General features: G+C 38.8%; 1 protein-coding gene across 2 annotated transcripts in view; it reads right to left on the reverse strand.

The window, feature by feature from the left end:
- Nucleotides 1–16,438, reverse strand: part of LOC149006057 (toMV resistance protein Tm-2(GCR236)-like) — a 63,859-nt gene extending 47,421 nt beyond the window's left edge. For both annotated transcript variants that reach the window (XM_089135630.1, XM_089135629.1), the window contains exons 1-2: nucleotides 16,217–16,438; nucleotides 15,515–15,680 (exon numbers count right to left, since the gene is read on the reverse strand). The gene's annotated coding sequence lies outside the window, so the exon portion shown is untranslated. The remainder of the gene's footprint in view (nucleotides 1–15,514; nucleotides 15,681–16,216) is intronic.
- Nucleotides 16,439–16,701: the final 263 nt, after the last annotated feature.

The following is a 16,701-nucleotide window of genomic DNA, read 5'->3' on the forward strand; positions in this document are numbered from 1 at the left end:
TTTCTTCTGCTATATTAAAGTCATCATAACTTTAGAATCACTTTCTACCCAAAGCTTAGTAATTTGTAAATGCCTTGCCCAACGCAATCCGTGAATGAAAGTTTTCAATTCAGCCTCAAAGTTGGTTTTAACATCTAAAAAACATTGAAATTGAAAACCACCACAACAACTTCATTTCGAAAAACTCCTCCACTGCCAACCCTTCCTGGATTGCCCAAAGAAGACCCATCAATATTTAGTTTTACGCATCCTGCAGCAGGAGGACACCAAAAAATTTCTTGTGGAGGAGCAGCACCAATGACAGAAAAGTTATGGCCCAATCTTCTTGCATCCAAAAAAATGGTAGGAGTTACGCTTCCCCATCCATTTTAAAACCAAACTGTACTAAATCTGAAAAAAAATTAAACTCACCACCTCATCAGTCCTAAAATTTAAATTTTCAAACCGGATTTTATTGCGGAGCATCCAAAGGAAGTATAAAAGCAAACAACATCCATTAATCCAAGTAGTCCATAAAGGAGACTGTGAAGCCTATTGTTTCCAAGCCTTGAACGACTCTACAATCGAATCTTTTAATGTCCAGCTATAACCAAACTTTACTGCAAAAGCTTCTCCACATCCATGTGAGAAAGAGAAGTGAAGAAAGAGATGTCATATATCCTGTGAAGCTTTACCACATAGATTACAATGAGAGGCCAGCATAATCCCTTCTCGAGTCAACAAGGCATCAACAGGTAACCTATCATGAAAAAGTCTCCAATAGAAAGCTTTTTGTCTAGGCTGCAAAGAAGTCTTCCAAATACTTTTTGCCCCTTCCAATTGTTCCCCTTTTCTACGATAGAGATCCCATGCCGATTGAAAACTAAATTCTCCCCCCCCCCCACCGAATCTTGCCAAGGACAAATATCAACAAAACCAGCACAAGGAATAGGATATAACATAGTAAGAGAGATTACCTCTTGAAATTTTGCGTTGTCCACTGACTGAAACCTCCACTCCCCTTGTTGTAAACAATCTGCAATAGTCAGTTTCAAATGACCCTCTATATTTAGAGGAACAACAACATAGTCTGCAATGGTAAAATTCCCCAACCACCTGTCAAACCAGAAATTCATATTTTGACCATCGCCAATTGACCACCATTAATGAGCCCGAACAAAACTCCAAACCTTCCTCAATCCCAACATCAAAGATGATTGCTGCCCATAAAACTTTAAATTTCCCCTTTTGTCCACCATCTTCCCCTTCAAAAAGTGAGCAAAACCAGAGTGTTTGTGTTTAATTATCTAAACCAACTTGCATAAGGATGCAAAATTGACATCTCTTAATCTCCGAATACCCAAACGACACTATAACCTTCTTCACAGCCTTTATACTCCTTGTCCAAATGAAGTTACGCATCCAAGCCTCTGCTTGTGAAATGAAAGAGCTAGGCCACCAGTACACTGAAAAATTATGAATCAGCATGCTAGAAATAACAAAACGTACCAGCTCCACTCTACCTGCCATAGAGAGAAGCTTTCCACACCACCCTTGTAGCTGATTTTGAATCTTGTCTAAACCTAGCAGCAATCTGACACGAGTAAGCCTTCCTTTAAAAATATCTACCCCCAGGTATCGAGTAGGAAAGAGAGCAATTGGGATATTTAATATATCCATAATTTTCTGTTTTCGACGAGGAGGCACACGCCCAAGAAAAAGCTCACTCTTCTCCAAACTGATATGTTGACCCGAAAATTCTTGATACTTTGATAAGAAAGTTTTCAAAGCTTTAACATAACAAAAAGAAGCATTTGAAAAAATAAAAATATCACCAGTATACATCAGTATAGAAGGAACTTCAACTTTCCTGGGACCTGGCAAAGCTCTCAACCTACCATCAGCTATCAAGGAACGAAGGCCCCTGCATAATACCTCTTCTACAAGAAGAAAAAGAAGAGGAGATAAAGGGTCCCCTTGCCGAAGCCCTTTCTCAACGCCAAAGATTCCAACTGGTCCCCCATTCAATAATACTGAGATTTTAGTAGACTGAAGCATCTCATGAATCCAACCAACCCATCTATTTGAAAATCCAAAAGTCTTCAAGACCAAGAACAAAAACTCCCATGATAGAGCATCATAAGCCTTCATAATATCAATCTTAATTCCCATCCCCCCCCCCCTCTAAGAAAAGAATGCAAAATATTTGTAAGTTTTGAAGCTAAAACAATATTTTTAGAAATCATCTTACCTTTTTGGAAAGCTCCTTGCTCCTCAGAAATAAGCCTATGCAAAAGAGGACTCAGTCAAGAAGCCATTATCTTTGACAATGATTTGCAGAAAAGTTCCCCATACATAGAGGCCGAAATTTATCCAATGTAGATGCATTCTCCACCTTGGGAACTTTGTGAGAAAACAATTATTTACCCCTTTTGATAGTTTCCCTTTGCGAAAGAAGGATCGAACTGCAGCCCCAAAATTAGCAGAAACAATATCCCAGCATTTGCGGAAAAAGCTTCCCGGAAAGCCATCTGCTGGAGAACTATCAGGATCAAGATCCTGTACCACTCCTTTGATCTCCTCATTAGAGGGCAAACCTTCAAGTAATAAACAATCATCATCCATCAGCACTTTTGGAATCATAGACAACAACTCTAGGTGAGCCAAGTAGGAACCAACTTTATGATACTTTTCAAAGTAAGTCACCACATAACCCTGCAATTCAACCGAGCTTGATGTCCAAGTGTCATCCACTCTTTGCAAAGATTTAATAGAGTTTTTATTCCTTCGAAGTTTAGTAGAGAAATGGAAAATTTTTGAATTCCTATCTCCCTCCCTCAACCACCTGACCTTTGCTTTCTGCCGAAGAAGAGAGTCCAAATGATCCATTGCTTGTCCAAGTATTGACTTCAAGGAAGCCTCTTGATCAAAATATTCATTTGTCATACCAAGCTGATCAATATTATTTTGTAAGGATTCTAGATCTTTTTCCACCTACTGTACTTCAATAAAAAGATTAGGAAAGGTCATTTTTGCCTAGGCTTTAAGATGCTACTTAATATTCTTCAATCTCTGTGCAAGTACAAAAATGGGATCACAACAACCGGTTCCACCCAAGCCAAACGAACCACCTCCAAAAAGGAGTCGTCAGTCATCCAAATATTATTGAACCTGAAAGGAGAGTTTGTCGGTTTGACACCTTTGTCAATAGAGACAAAAATCGGAGAGTGGTCTGACGAGTGTGTCGGTAGAGTGATCTGTTTAGAGTCACCAAACAACTCTAACCATCTAGCATTAAAGAAACTTCTATCAAGGACTGAACGAACATTACCAAGTTTGCGTTGATTCGACCATGTAAATTTCCTTTCTGAAGACGGAACTTTAATAAGCTCACAAACATCAATGGTAGCCTGCAAATCAGCTACTGCACCCAGCTGTAATCTACCTGAACCCCTCCTTTTTGACACCCATGGCATTGCATTAAAGTCCCTCATTACCATAAACGGTAAGTTGGACAGAGGGAGAGCAACAAGATCCTCCCAAAGACGTCTGTGATCAGATCTATCACAACAAGCATGAACCACTGATAGTCCAAATAGCACACCTCGCCACTTGAATTGAAGAGAGAGTTGTTGGTCAAATGAAGAGAGAACAGATATTGGTGCCAACTCTCGCTTCCAAAAGACCCCAAATATTTGTAACTTTCTCCATCCGGAAATTATACACAAAATTAGAAGAATATCCCAATTTATTAATTAAAAGAATTGGGCACTTACTAACATCCACTTTTGGTTCTGCGACACAAAACATGTCTAGTTGATGAGTCATTAACAGCATTTTAAGAGCTCTCCTACTAGATGCATTACCAATGCCGCGAAGATTCCAAAAGAAAAGCTTCATATCAACAGTTATAAAGCAGCACTGTCTTCTCCCAAGGAGAGGCTCTTATTTACTGTAGAGACTTTCCCTAAAGCAGCATCTACTTTCTTGAATTCCTCTGCCATCGAACCTTTTGGCCACTTTCTTCATTGCATGAGCTTTCTTAGGACGACCAGGCTTTCGAAGTGGAGAGCCTTCAGCCCACATTGATATAGAAGACGAAGGAGGAAGAACAACTTCCAATTGCAACGTTCCATCAATTTCCACTCTGGCCGAACTTTGATGGGCCCCACAAGAGTCCAATTCATCCCCCCTAGTTGCCACGTCAGCCCTTATGGAGTTCCCTCTGAAACACATTCCTTCATTGGTCGAACCTCTAATTGCATTCACAGCATCGGGTCCCACCAATGAATCCCCCAAAGTAAGGTTTTCAATTTGAATAGAACTCTTTCCCGCAACATGGACTTTTTGAAATTCAAAAGGATTGGCCAAATCACTACCTTCGCTCTTATCTTTGGGTCCCACTAGTGAACTCCCCAAAGGAAAGTTACCAATTAACTTAGAACACTTATCCGCATCTAAGGATTTTTGAGTTTCAAAATTTTTGGCCCAACCACTAAGCACACCATTTTGAAATTCAAAACCATCTTCCAATTGAATGTTTCCATGAGATTTAGAACTCTTACCCGCATCAAGAATTTTTTGAAGTTCAAAAGGGTCGCTGTCTTGGGTAGGAGTCGTAGAAGAATGACTCGTAGAAGAATCCTTACCCAAATCCAACACCTCATTTGCAAAAACCTCTTGATTTAAAAAAGAATTAACTTAATTCCCATTGGCCGATGGAGAGTCCACCGACCCTGCCTCCACTAAAGCCACATGAACCACTTGATAGGACGAATTACTCTCACCCTCAACCTCCAGCATCTTTGCAATCCTAATAGAATTTGGATCTTCATTTTGAACAGCATCTTCATGCGCCAAATGTTGAGGAACAAACTTCTCTTTATCCAAAGGAATATTAACATTGCAATTTTGGCCCAAATGGCCTTCCCGATTACATCGAAAACATCTCAAAATTCCATCCTCATAGATCACCTTTTGAATGAAGCTAAAAACTTGTGTAGAACTAGGTTCAAGGCGTTCTATTTGAACTTCAGATACACGCTCTGCTTCCAATTCTAATACCACCAGAATTCTTGTGTAATGTCCCACAGAACCAAGATGAGTACGACAGCCTAAAGAAACTGGATGACCTACCGTCTTGGCAATAGAGAGTAATACCTTGGCATGCCAGTATTCAAGAGGAAGATCAGGGAAGCGAATCCAAACCAGTTTGGCAGAAGGTTGGGGAGCATGAACATTAATATCCGGATGCCAACGTCGGAATCGAATCAATTGATTGCCAATATTCCAGACACCTCTTCTCCAAACTTCTGACAAATCCTCCTCACATTTAAATTAAAAAATCACGAAACCCTTCCCCAAAGAATGTAAAAAAAACTCCTTGTACTCAGTTTCCATGATTTTGAAGCCAGATCATGTAAAGCATCCATTGTTGTTGTACTCAATTTGAGGAATAAAATGCGCCGATAAGATCATGCCTACATAGGGGATGGGAAGGAATCAATCTCAGGCATAATCGAAGTCCCTACCACCCCTACGAAAGATCTCCCACCGTCCATCTTCTGAGAGAAGCCATTACCAGCCCTTTCTGAAGGTTGTAAACGCTGAAACACAGAAGCCCTAGGCACATCATCTTTCTCCAGAGTTTCTCTCTCCTTCATCACTCCTCCAAGGAGTTGCCCTTTCTCTAGATCAACCTATCATTGAAATTAAGGTGTCATTGAGAGGAGATTCTTGGTTGTTTACTCCTTCAAAATCAGGGGCTCTTTCAACCAAAGTTGCTTATCTCAGGATGATTTTAAAGGGGTGCAACACGAGGATTTCTTGGCAAGTAACAGAATATGAAATGGGACTTAGTGTAGCTGCAAGCTTATCGGCTATGGTTTTCACAATATATTTTGGCACAGAAGAGTTGCCTTCTTCAATTGCAAGAGCTGGTACTTCAGTTGCATCCAAGGAATGATTTTTCGACAAACTTTGTCGTTTCGCTGTTTGGCAAAAACTAGAGAAATGGTGAATTTTGCCGAAATATCGGGCGAAATTCGCCAGATAAGGCCAGGTCCATGAGGAATCAGATTCAGAATAAGAAGGGAAAAAGTTGATTGAGATTTGGGGACGTATGAAAAAGATCAATCGGTGGAGATTCAAATTACAAAAAGCTAGGTTGGGGTTTCCAAGAAGTGTTAACAATTATTGACCATGTGACACAGTCAAAACTGAAATTGACAAAAGAGTAACGGTCCCACTAATAACACTCCTTCCTAGTTCCCGGACGTGCACCTCACATGTGATGTCACACCTTAGAAACTACACCTTATGGTACATCAACACATGTCAAGTAGATTTAAAAAACATTACAATATCTTGCAAGAAATTGTAAAATTAGATAAATACCGCTGATTTTTTGTAAATCACGTTTCGGAAGGGAAGGGTCTTTTGGTTCGGTGAGTAGCAAACCAAAAAAATATCATCGTGTTTCAACAATATTTCACTGATATTTATTTCTATGATTGTATCACACAAGCCATACAGGCTCAAAAGTGTGCCATGCTTCAGAAGACATATGGACACTGAAAATATGAGTGAGTGAATTTTCTTTAATAGAGGAGATTATTCTACTTGGGATGATTTGATCTTGCTTTCACCATTGCAGATCTGGGATGGGAGTTGTTGATGAAGTAGCAGAAAGCTTAAAGAAGAATGTAGTGATGCAGGAGGAGGAGGAGGAATACCGCAATCAACATAACGTATCAGGTAATGCGTATGAAGCAGTGACATAAATTGCAGTTTCTAGACTGGGTAGTTACCTTGATCCAGCTTGAGAGACAACAAAGAGATAATATTTGAAGGAGAAATCAGAAGGGAAGTAGCAACACACGTAGTTTATATGGGCGGCAACTAATACCATGAAAGGCGTTTGCTGAGTGAGGATTTCCTTCACTATCTTCTTCACGAAATGAAGGGTTTAATTTATAATGGAATTCAATAAGAGTTACAAGCATAGTGCTACCCTGTAGTTGAGTTTTAGTAGAACTCATCCTAGTAAATCTATTTTCTGACTTTCTAACGACTCTGACTCATTCAACAGATCATTCAAATTTTGAATTTGTGAATCAGTTTCAGAATCCGACCCATATTTACTGCAAGGAAAAGCGTTGGGGAATGAAATAGTTGGGATGAAGGGTTCAGAGTTAGATGATGTGGAGAAGGTCTCTTGTCACCTTCCTTTTCTGTCATGTAAACAACCATTTTAGGAGGCGACGAGCTCCTCTCTCTTTCCTCCAAAGAACTACAGGCTCGTCTCAGCATCGACCTTTCCCTCAACGGATCGGGAGGTGCTGGGGTCATTGCCGCTACAACCATTTTTGCCGCCAACTATCTCAATAGGTACAAGCCTTGAATGGTGCAGCTCGCCCTCATCATCTCTCGGACCTCTAATTTCCCAATATAACAGTCGCCATAATCTGTAGCATTTATTTCCTCTCAATATCACAAACTTAACAGTAATCGTATTTGTGTTTGGTCTACCTCTTTCAATCAAGTGAAAGTTTGTAAGAATGAAGTATATATTCCTTGCCAAAAAGATCCCCCTTTTTTTTTTTTTCAGTTCCATTGGCCTAAAATGAAGGTGTTGTCATTGTTGGCAACTTAAGTGGGCTTTGATATTGTACAGCAACACACAAAAAGGTTCGGAGAGAAAGAATCCAATTCAAATAAAGAAAAATCAAGAATCCCGTTTTTGAGGGTCTCTGTCCACTTTTGATCAACCTCTTCATCGGATGGTCATCTAGTGTCCGATTGAGCCGATTTTTTGAGGAGAGCTTCACGACTTCTTGATCTTCAAATCCAACGGTGGGATTGTTCATTGGAAATCTCGAAGTTAGTCCGATTTGTACGTTAAAACACTCCTTGTTTAAGTCAGATAGGAACTCTGAGTTTGATTCAAACTCCGAGTTAAATTAATCTATAAAAGGAGAGCAAACTCCAGCAAAAGTGAGAACGTTTTGAGAAGCTTGGGAATAGCGTGGATGTCAAACCAAAAGACGTTGGTTGGCTTTGGAGATCTGAAGCTTGGGAATAAGAAGTCTTTTGTTTTGTTGAACAAGAAAGAAAGTGAAAGAGAAGGAAGAAGAAGCAGCAGAAGAAAAGAAGGGAACATGGTTGTATGGCTTTTTTAAAGAGAGAAAACTGAAAAAGTTTGAAAAGAGAAGAAAAAAAAAAAAGAGTTGGAGAAAAAGAGAAACAAGTATTGTTACCATGCATCTTACACAAGTTGAGGTAACCCGTATTCACAAGTGATTGTCTATTATTTTCTAGGTTATGTTTAATGATGAAGAATCTAGCTCATGAATGTAATTTGGGGAACTTGAATTATTGGTTTACATTGTGACCTAGCAAGTTGGAGCTTGTCTAGGGGGTTGGGGTTGGTGCCCTTGTCTGAATTGCATTTTAGACTATAACAGGGATTAGTGTTCCTGGACTGTTGTAGCAGTCAAAATATCTAGGAGTGTATTGAGTAATATACGAAACCCTAGGTAGGGTATTACTTCGTGGATGTAGGCAATTTGGTCGAACCACGTAAACTCTGGTGCATTGCGTTTTTGTTTATTTTTCTTTGTTGCACATATTGGAGTGCCTTGATTGCAGAGTGGTGGTACACTGTCTGGTAGACCCAGCCACATAGTGGTGTGTGGTGGACGTGTCCTTGTACAGTTGATAGCTACGAGAATGTTCTAATTAATCTTGTTTCGAGATTAAAGAAGCTTCACATTGAAGTGAATTTTTGAAGACACTGATTCACCCCCCCCCCTCTCAGTGTCAATCTGGGAATAACAATTGGTATCAGAGCCAGGTTCCCATGAAGAGAAGTGTAACCACTTCGGGATTTGATCTGAGAGTTTGTAAGAATGGCCACAAGTGAAGGCAGCTCCAAAGACTTTGGGAACCATTTCAAAAGGAGAAGTCTTTTGACTAAGAACGAATGCTACTCCTCGAAGAAGAATCGAGATGAAGACAATGACTCAACTAAGAACGAATGCTACTCCTCTGATGATGATGATAATGAAGACACTGAAGGTGAAATTGATTATGTTGGTGAGTTGTACTCTGCCTTGCTTGATCTTAAAAAGGAAAGGAAGAAAAATAGAGAAATGAAGAATCAACTTGAAAATTCGGAGACAACAATCAAGGAGTTGACTGTCACAATTAGTGAATTGGAACATGTTATAAATGACTCATCATCTTACCTCTCTCTCAAGTGTGAAGAGTGTGAAGAACTTGAGAAAGAAGTTGGAAGGTTAAGATCAGAACTTGAAGGAGAACAAAAGAGGAGTTATTTAGAAGCTACCACATCATCCACTCCAGTTACATTGAACTTTAAGGACAAGACAGTTGAAAATCAAGTGATAAGGACTACTCACTTTACTTCTACTTGGGGAAGAGATAAGGTACTAGATGAGATCTTGAGTGTTCAGAGGTCACCTCATATTAAAACTGGTTTTGGATACTCAAAGGGGGAATGTTCAAATGTAAATAAGACCAATGGAAATAGAAATACAACAAATCTAATGAGTCTTGATGAGGAGCACCAAAAGAATCCATATATTGGGAAGACCAAGCCAAAGATGAGTAAAGAAGGCTATACTGGAGCTTATCATAAAACATTTAATGGTCAAGGCTTTAATGGGTATTGTTATGGATGCAATAACTTAGGACATAAAGTGGCAAATTGTAGAAGACAAAACAAGGTTATGGCATTCAACAACATAAACAGATTTGCTCCATTGGATAAGGTTAAAATAGAATGCTTCAGGTGTTTCAAGTTGGGACATATTGCAAGGTATTGTTGGACTGCTCTTCCTTCACAGAAGGAGATAAACCTTCCCCAAAAGCTAGCTCAAAGACATGCACAAACAATTCAAAGAAAATCGAGGGAACCTATTGATGTATCAGATAAAGCAGTTTGGGTTGAGAAAGGACAAAAAGGAAAAATGATAAATTCCTTGGTAGTTCAAACAGCTTTCAAGGCTCATAGTAGTGAGGCACCTTGGATTCTTGATAGTGGGTGTTCCACACATATGACAGGTGACAAGAATAGGTTCTCAAGCCTTGATGTAGTGAAAGGTGGTTCAATGAGATTTGGCAACAATGATGGGGCCAAGATTGAAGGTAGAGGCTCAGTTAAACTGGATGAAGGAAAGTTAAAATCCAATAATGTTCTATAAGTGAGTGGGCTCAAACACAATCTTTTTAGTGTGAGCCAAATCTGTGATGGTGGATATGAAGTTCTTTTCACTAAAGAAGGTTGTGAAATCAAAAAGCCAAAAAATGGCAAAGCAGTGGCTTTAGGAACCAGAACAACCGAAAATTTATGTCTTATCAAACAGGTGCATGGTGAGTCAAGAGGATGAAAGCTTATTATGGCATAGGAGATTAGGGCATATAAATTTCAAGAATCTTGCCAAGCTCAGTAAAAGGGAAGTTGTGAGAGATCTTCCAAAGATTAAAAGGCCTTCAAATCATGTATGTGGTCCATGTCAAAAAGGAAAGCAAACTAGAGTCACTTACAAGCCCAAGGAGTATCACATATGCAGCTCCCTTGATTTAATTCACACTGACTTATGTGGTCCTATGAGAACAGAAGCTTTTGGAGGAGAAAGGTACTTCATGCTTTTCATTGATGAATGCACAAGAATGACTTGGGTATCCTTTCTAAAAGAGAAGACACAAGCATTGGACAGCTTTATAGCTTTCAAGAAGCTAGTTGAAAATGAAACAGGGAAGACTATAAAATGCCTAAGATCAGATCAAGGTAAGGAATATACATGGAGAAAATTTTCAGAATTTTGTAGTGAGTATGGTATAAAAATCCAACATTCAGCTGCTAGGACTCCACAACAAAATGGAGTAGTGGAAAGAAAGAATCGAACTGTTCAAGAGATGGCAAGAACAATTCTCTCTGAAAGTAATATATCAAAAATGTTTTGGAGAGAAAGAGTCTACAGTTCAGTCTACATCTTAAACAGTGCATGGTGGGACCAAATAAATCAAAGACTCCATATGAAATGTGGTACAGCAAGAAGCCAACTGTGAAGCATTTTAGAGTTTTTGGGTCCAAATGTTTCATCAAGAGAAAGGAAGAAAATTTGGGAAAGTTTGATGACAGGGTTGATGAAGGTATCTTTTGGGGTATTCTTCTAAGAGCAAGGCATACAGTGCTTCAACAAAAGACTTGGAAAAGTTGTAGAAAGCTCGGATGTGAAGATAGATGAAAATCTACCTCAACCCAAATTTGTTGCAACTGAGGACTCGACCTTGGACAATGTTGAAGATAATGAAGAGTTTGAAAATGAGACTCCACATGGAGTAGAGTCCGATGAACATGAGTCTGATGTTGAACCAGAAAGAGATGGAAGACCCAAGGATAACAAATGGAACAAAGTGCATCCTCCTGATCAAATCATTGGCACATTAGATGATGGGATACAAACAAGAAAGCTAAAGAAAAAGAAGAGTACTTTCTCACTGATATCTCAAGAAGAGCCTAAGTCAGTCCATGAAGCTTGTAAAGATGAAAATTGGGTGAAAGCAATGAATGAAGAGCTTGACCAAATTGAAAAGAATAACACTTCGGAACTAGTTCCTAGACCAACTGATAAGAATGTTATTGGCACCAAGTGGGTATTTAGAAATAAAATGAATGAAGAAGGGCAAGTTGTCAGAAACAAGGCCAGATTGGTGTGTAAGGGATATGCTCAAGTAGAAGGGATAGATTTTGATGAAACTTTTGCTCCAGTGGCAAGGTTGGAATCCATTAGAATGTTCCTAGCTTTGGCAGCCTTTAAGGAGTTTAAAGTTTATCAAATGGATGTTAAATCAGCCTTTCTAAATGGTGATTTAGAAAAACAAGTCTACATTGAGCAGCTGGATGGATTTGAAATAGGTGATGATCCAAATATGGTATGCAAACTCAAGAAAGCATTATATGGTTTGAAACAAGCTCCAAGAGCTTGGTATTCACGACTGGACACTTACTTGCTACAATTAGGTTTAAGTAAAGGAACCGTGGACAGCAACCTCTATGTCATGGCTGATGATTGTAGTAAATTGGTAGTTGTTGTGTATGTGAATGACATCATCTTTGGAGGTCACTGTGATGAAGTCTGTCAAGGTTTTGCAAGGAAGATGAGTACAAAATTTGAAATGTTCATGCTTGGAGAGTTATCCTACTTCTTGGGTTTACAAGTAAATCAAATGGCAAGTGGAATATTCATATCTCAAATAAAGTATGTTAAGGAAATGTTAAAGAAATTCATGATGGAAGATTGCAAACCAGTGGGAACTCCTGTGGTGGTTGGATGCAAGTTTCAAGTGATGAGTCCCCCTCAGTTGATCAAACTCACTATAGATCTATGATTGGGAGTCTCTTATATCTAACGACATCAAGACCGGGACATTTTACAAGCAAGTGTGTCTTGTGTCAAGGTTTCAAGCAAACCCAAAGGAGACTCATCAACAAGCGGTGAAAAGGATTTTCAGGTACTCAAAAGGGTCTATGGAATATGGGTTATGGTATCCTAAGTCTAAAGACTTCACACTTGCAGCCTTCTCAGATGCAGATTGGGCCGGAAGCATTGATGATAGAAAGAGCACTAGTGGAGGTGCATTCTACTTGGGGAGAAGTTTTGTTGCTTGGCATAGTAAGAAGCAAGATTCTATATCTTTGTCTACGAAGCTGAATATATAGCAGTGCAAACCAGCTGTACTCAAGTGATTTGGATGAAGAGACAAATTTCCGATTTTGGCATCAAATGTGATAAAGCTATAGCTATCAAGTGTGATAACATGAGTGCTATCAATATCTCCAAGAATCCAGTGCAACATTCTAAGACCAAGCATATTGATATAAGATATCACTTTTTGAAAGAAAAAGTGATATAAGGTGAAGTGAGCTTGGAGTTTGTTCCCACAGAAAATCAAGTGGCTGATATCTTCACAAAACCACTGTCCAAACATAGTTTTGAGAGATTAAGAGTAAAGCTTGGGGTTGTGGCTCCAAGGGGGAGTAAGTGAAAAAATACATAGAACATCATCTCTCCATAGGATAGGAAGGTGCGGTGGGCACTCCTATGGAAGAGTCTATGTAGGGGGAGCTCTATGGTAGGGGGAGCACAAAGCACCCTTTGCACTTGTTGTCAAAGGGGGAGAGAAAAGAGAAAAGGAGGTTGAGTTGCCAACAATCCCAAAGGGGGAGATTGTTGTTCCATTGGCCTAAAATGAAGGTGTTGTCATTGTTGGCAACTTAAGTGGGCTTTGATATGGTACAGCAACACACAAAAAGGTTCCGAGAGAAAGAATCCAATTCAAATAAAGAAAACTCAAGAATCCCGTTTTTGAGGGTCTCTGTCCAGTTTTGATCAACCTCTTCATCGGATGGTCATCTAGTGTCCGATTAAGCCGATTTTTGGAGGAGAGCTTCACAACTTCTTGATCTTCAAATCCAACGGTGGGATTGTTCATTGGAGATCTCGAAATTAGTCCGATTTGTACGTTAAAACTCCTTGTTTAAGTCAGATGGGAACTCTGAGTTTGATTCAAACTCTGAGTTAAATTAATCTATAAAAGGAGAGCAAACTCCAGCAAAAGTGAGAACGTTTTGAGGAGCTTGGGAATAGTGTGGAGGTCGAACCAGAAGACGTTGGTTGGCTTTGGAGATCTGAAGCTTGGGAATAAGAAGTCTTTTGTTTTGCTGAACAATAAAGAAAGTGAAAGAGAAGGAAGAAGAAGCAGCAGAAGAAAAGAAGGGAACATGGTTGTATGGCTTTTTTAAAGAGAGAAAACTGAAAAAGATTGAAAAAAAAAAAAAAAAAAAAAAAAGAAAAAAGAGTTGGAGAAAAAGAGAAACAAGTATTGTTACCATGCATCTTACACAAGTTGAGGAAACCCGTATTCACAAGTGATTGTCTATTATTTTCTAGGTTATGTTTAATGATGAAGAATCTAGCTCATGAATGTAATTTGGGGAACTTGAATTATTGGTTTACATTGTGACCTAGCAAGTTGGAGCTTATCTAGGGGGTTGGGGTTGATGCCCTTGTCTGAATTGCATTTTAGACTATAACAGGGATTGGTGTTCCTGGACTGTTGTAGCAAATCAAAATATCTAGGAGTGTATTGAGTAATATACGAAACCCTAGGTAGGGTATTACTCCGTGGATGTAGGCAATTTGGCCGAACCACGTAAACTCTGGTGCATTGCGTTTTTGTTTATTTTTCTTTGTTGCACATATTGGAGTGCCTTGATTGCAGAGTGGTGGTACACTGTCTGGTAGACCCAGCCACATAGTGGTGTGTGGTGGACGTGTCCTTGTGCAATTGATAACTACGAGAATGTTCTAATTAATCTTGTTTCGAAATTAAAGAAGCTTCACATTGAAGTTAATTTTTGAAGACACTGATTCACCCTCCCCTCTCAGTGTCAATCTGGGAATAACATTTTTCTTCAGGTAAATGCCAAAATTATTCAGAAGAAGGAGCTTCCGATGCTTTCCACACTCCAGTTAGTATATCAAGTGCTTGAAAAATGACAGACATGGAAATACAAAACTCCATTGAACATAAATAGAGTAGCTAAGTTTGGTAGGATGAAGATCCTCTTATACAACTTCTTGCTTTCATTGGCATCTGATAGATTGAGCCAGAGTCCAACAACTTAAAAGACTCTATTCCAAGTTTACTTTAAATTTAAAAATTGTTCGACTTTGAATTGTTTTGAGCTTTAAATTTAAAATTTGAATTCAATTTTGAGACGCATTGGCTCAACTTTTTCGACAATAATTAACATATAAGAAGTGAGCTCACACCATCTTAATAGATACCAACACCATAACTTAATACTGGCACAAAATTGAATCTATTTCTGATTTATTGGCTACCATTAACGATCAAGTCCAGACTTTGTTCTATACCCTAAATGGTTTGGGTCCTAATTATACCACCTTCATTATTACTATTAAAAATCCACCACCCATGGATTGTACAACACTTTTATACTAGACTTCCTACTCATGAACAGTGCTGCTTGATCCCTAGTTTCGGTAATAATCACACTCCACTACCCGATCCAAATAAACCAGAAACTTAAATCCCAAAACACTCATTTTCAAAAATATAAGCCTCTTCAACCCAAGCCCTAATCCTAACTTTCAATCTCACCCTAATGGATGGATCCAAGTGTCAAATTTGTGCAAAATTCGGTCATGTAACAATCTAAGTGCTTCTATAGATATGTCATATCTATAGGGGTAATAGACACAATGCATTCACTCGGCATCATATGGGAGAACGGCTCCTTAGTATGAACAGGCTACAGCAACAGACTCGAAGTCCCAACTTCAGACAGAGAGCATATAATAACCAGAATTTAAGGATTTACTTAGGCACCTGTGCCTGATAATGATAGAGAGAGATATAATCGAGATGGAAGATACCAAATGAGAGTGGTGAATCTGAAGCAAACGAGAGAGAGACTTACTTAAGCAGGTGTGGTGCAGCTTTGCGTTGATGGAGCTCCTCAATTGTCCTGACTCTCGTGGGTTTTCATTTTCCCTCATCAACCGCTGCCAGAGTCTCCATACATTCACTTGAAGACATTTTCTTGGTTACTGGCTAGCTTTCATTTGATCAATCAGTATTTTCGTCTGTTTCAAGGAATTGTTTAGGATATTGTAAATTATAAATAGTTGGCTATATTTTTGGATTATAATACTGTAAATACTACATGATTAATTGTCTTCTGTTGTAGTTGGTGTCTTAAGAATCTTGAGTCAAGCAATTTGTGTACAAGGAGGATTCTGAAGTTGTCTCTTTGTGTAGAAAAACATCAAAGGGGCTTTTCTCTTCCACCGTGAGAGTCTGAATCTGTCCACCATTGGTGGCGGGGGAAGGTGACAGAAATTTAAAAGTATTTGGAAAAATATTATGTTTTGGGTAAATGACATATTCTCCCAATGTTACATGACTTATATGAACCTTTTCCTCTCATCAGTTAAAAAGTGATGATAATCTTCAATATCAAATATAGCTTATCCTTTGGAGGAAAAAAAGAGGAGAAAAAAAAGTGATGGAAACCTTCCGTATTGAATACAAAGATTTGGAAATGACAATCATATATCCACCGAGAGTGGTGAATCTGAAACAGGAGAGAAGAGAGAGAGAGAGAGAGAGAGTTACTTACTTGAGCAGACGTGCGAAGCTTTGTGTTGATAGAGCTCACCAACTATCCTGACTCCCGTGGGTCTTCAATTTTTCTCATGATCAAAATCTTGTAGTTCTCGAAAGAATCTTGTGTCGGGCAATTTTATAAGATGATCACTAAGAATTTACCTTTGTGTGTAGAAACTTTCCGAGAGAGTCTGAATCTGTCCACCATGGTTGGCGGATGTGGCAGGAAAAGGTAATGAAAACTTGAAAGGGCATTTTAATAAAAATGTTTTACTTTCGCTAAGTGACATATATATTCTCCTGATGTTACATTACTTAATATAAAGTTTTTCCTCTCATTTATTTATCTTTCTTAGTTTAGGTTTTTTGTTTTTTTCTTTTTTTTTTCTTTTTTTTTCTTTTTTTTTCTTATCCTCAGTGTGTAATAGTAAAGATTCACCACAAAGGAGCCTCATGAATTTAGTGTTTTAGAACCTCATGAGTTTTGTTGTTTTTTCT

This window comes from Hakea prostrata, chromosome 9, assembly GCF_041222555.1.
Source record: "Hakea prostrata isolate BN-2017 chromosome 9, UWA_Hpros_2, whole genome shotgun sequence".
Taxonomy (NCBI): Eukaryota; Viridiplantae; Streptophyta; class Magnoliopsida; order Proteales; family Proteaceae; genus Hakea; species Hakea prostrata.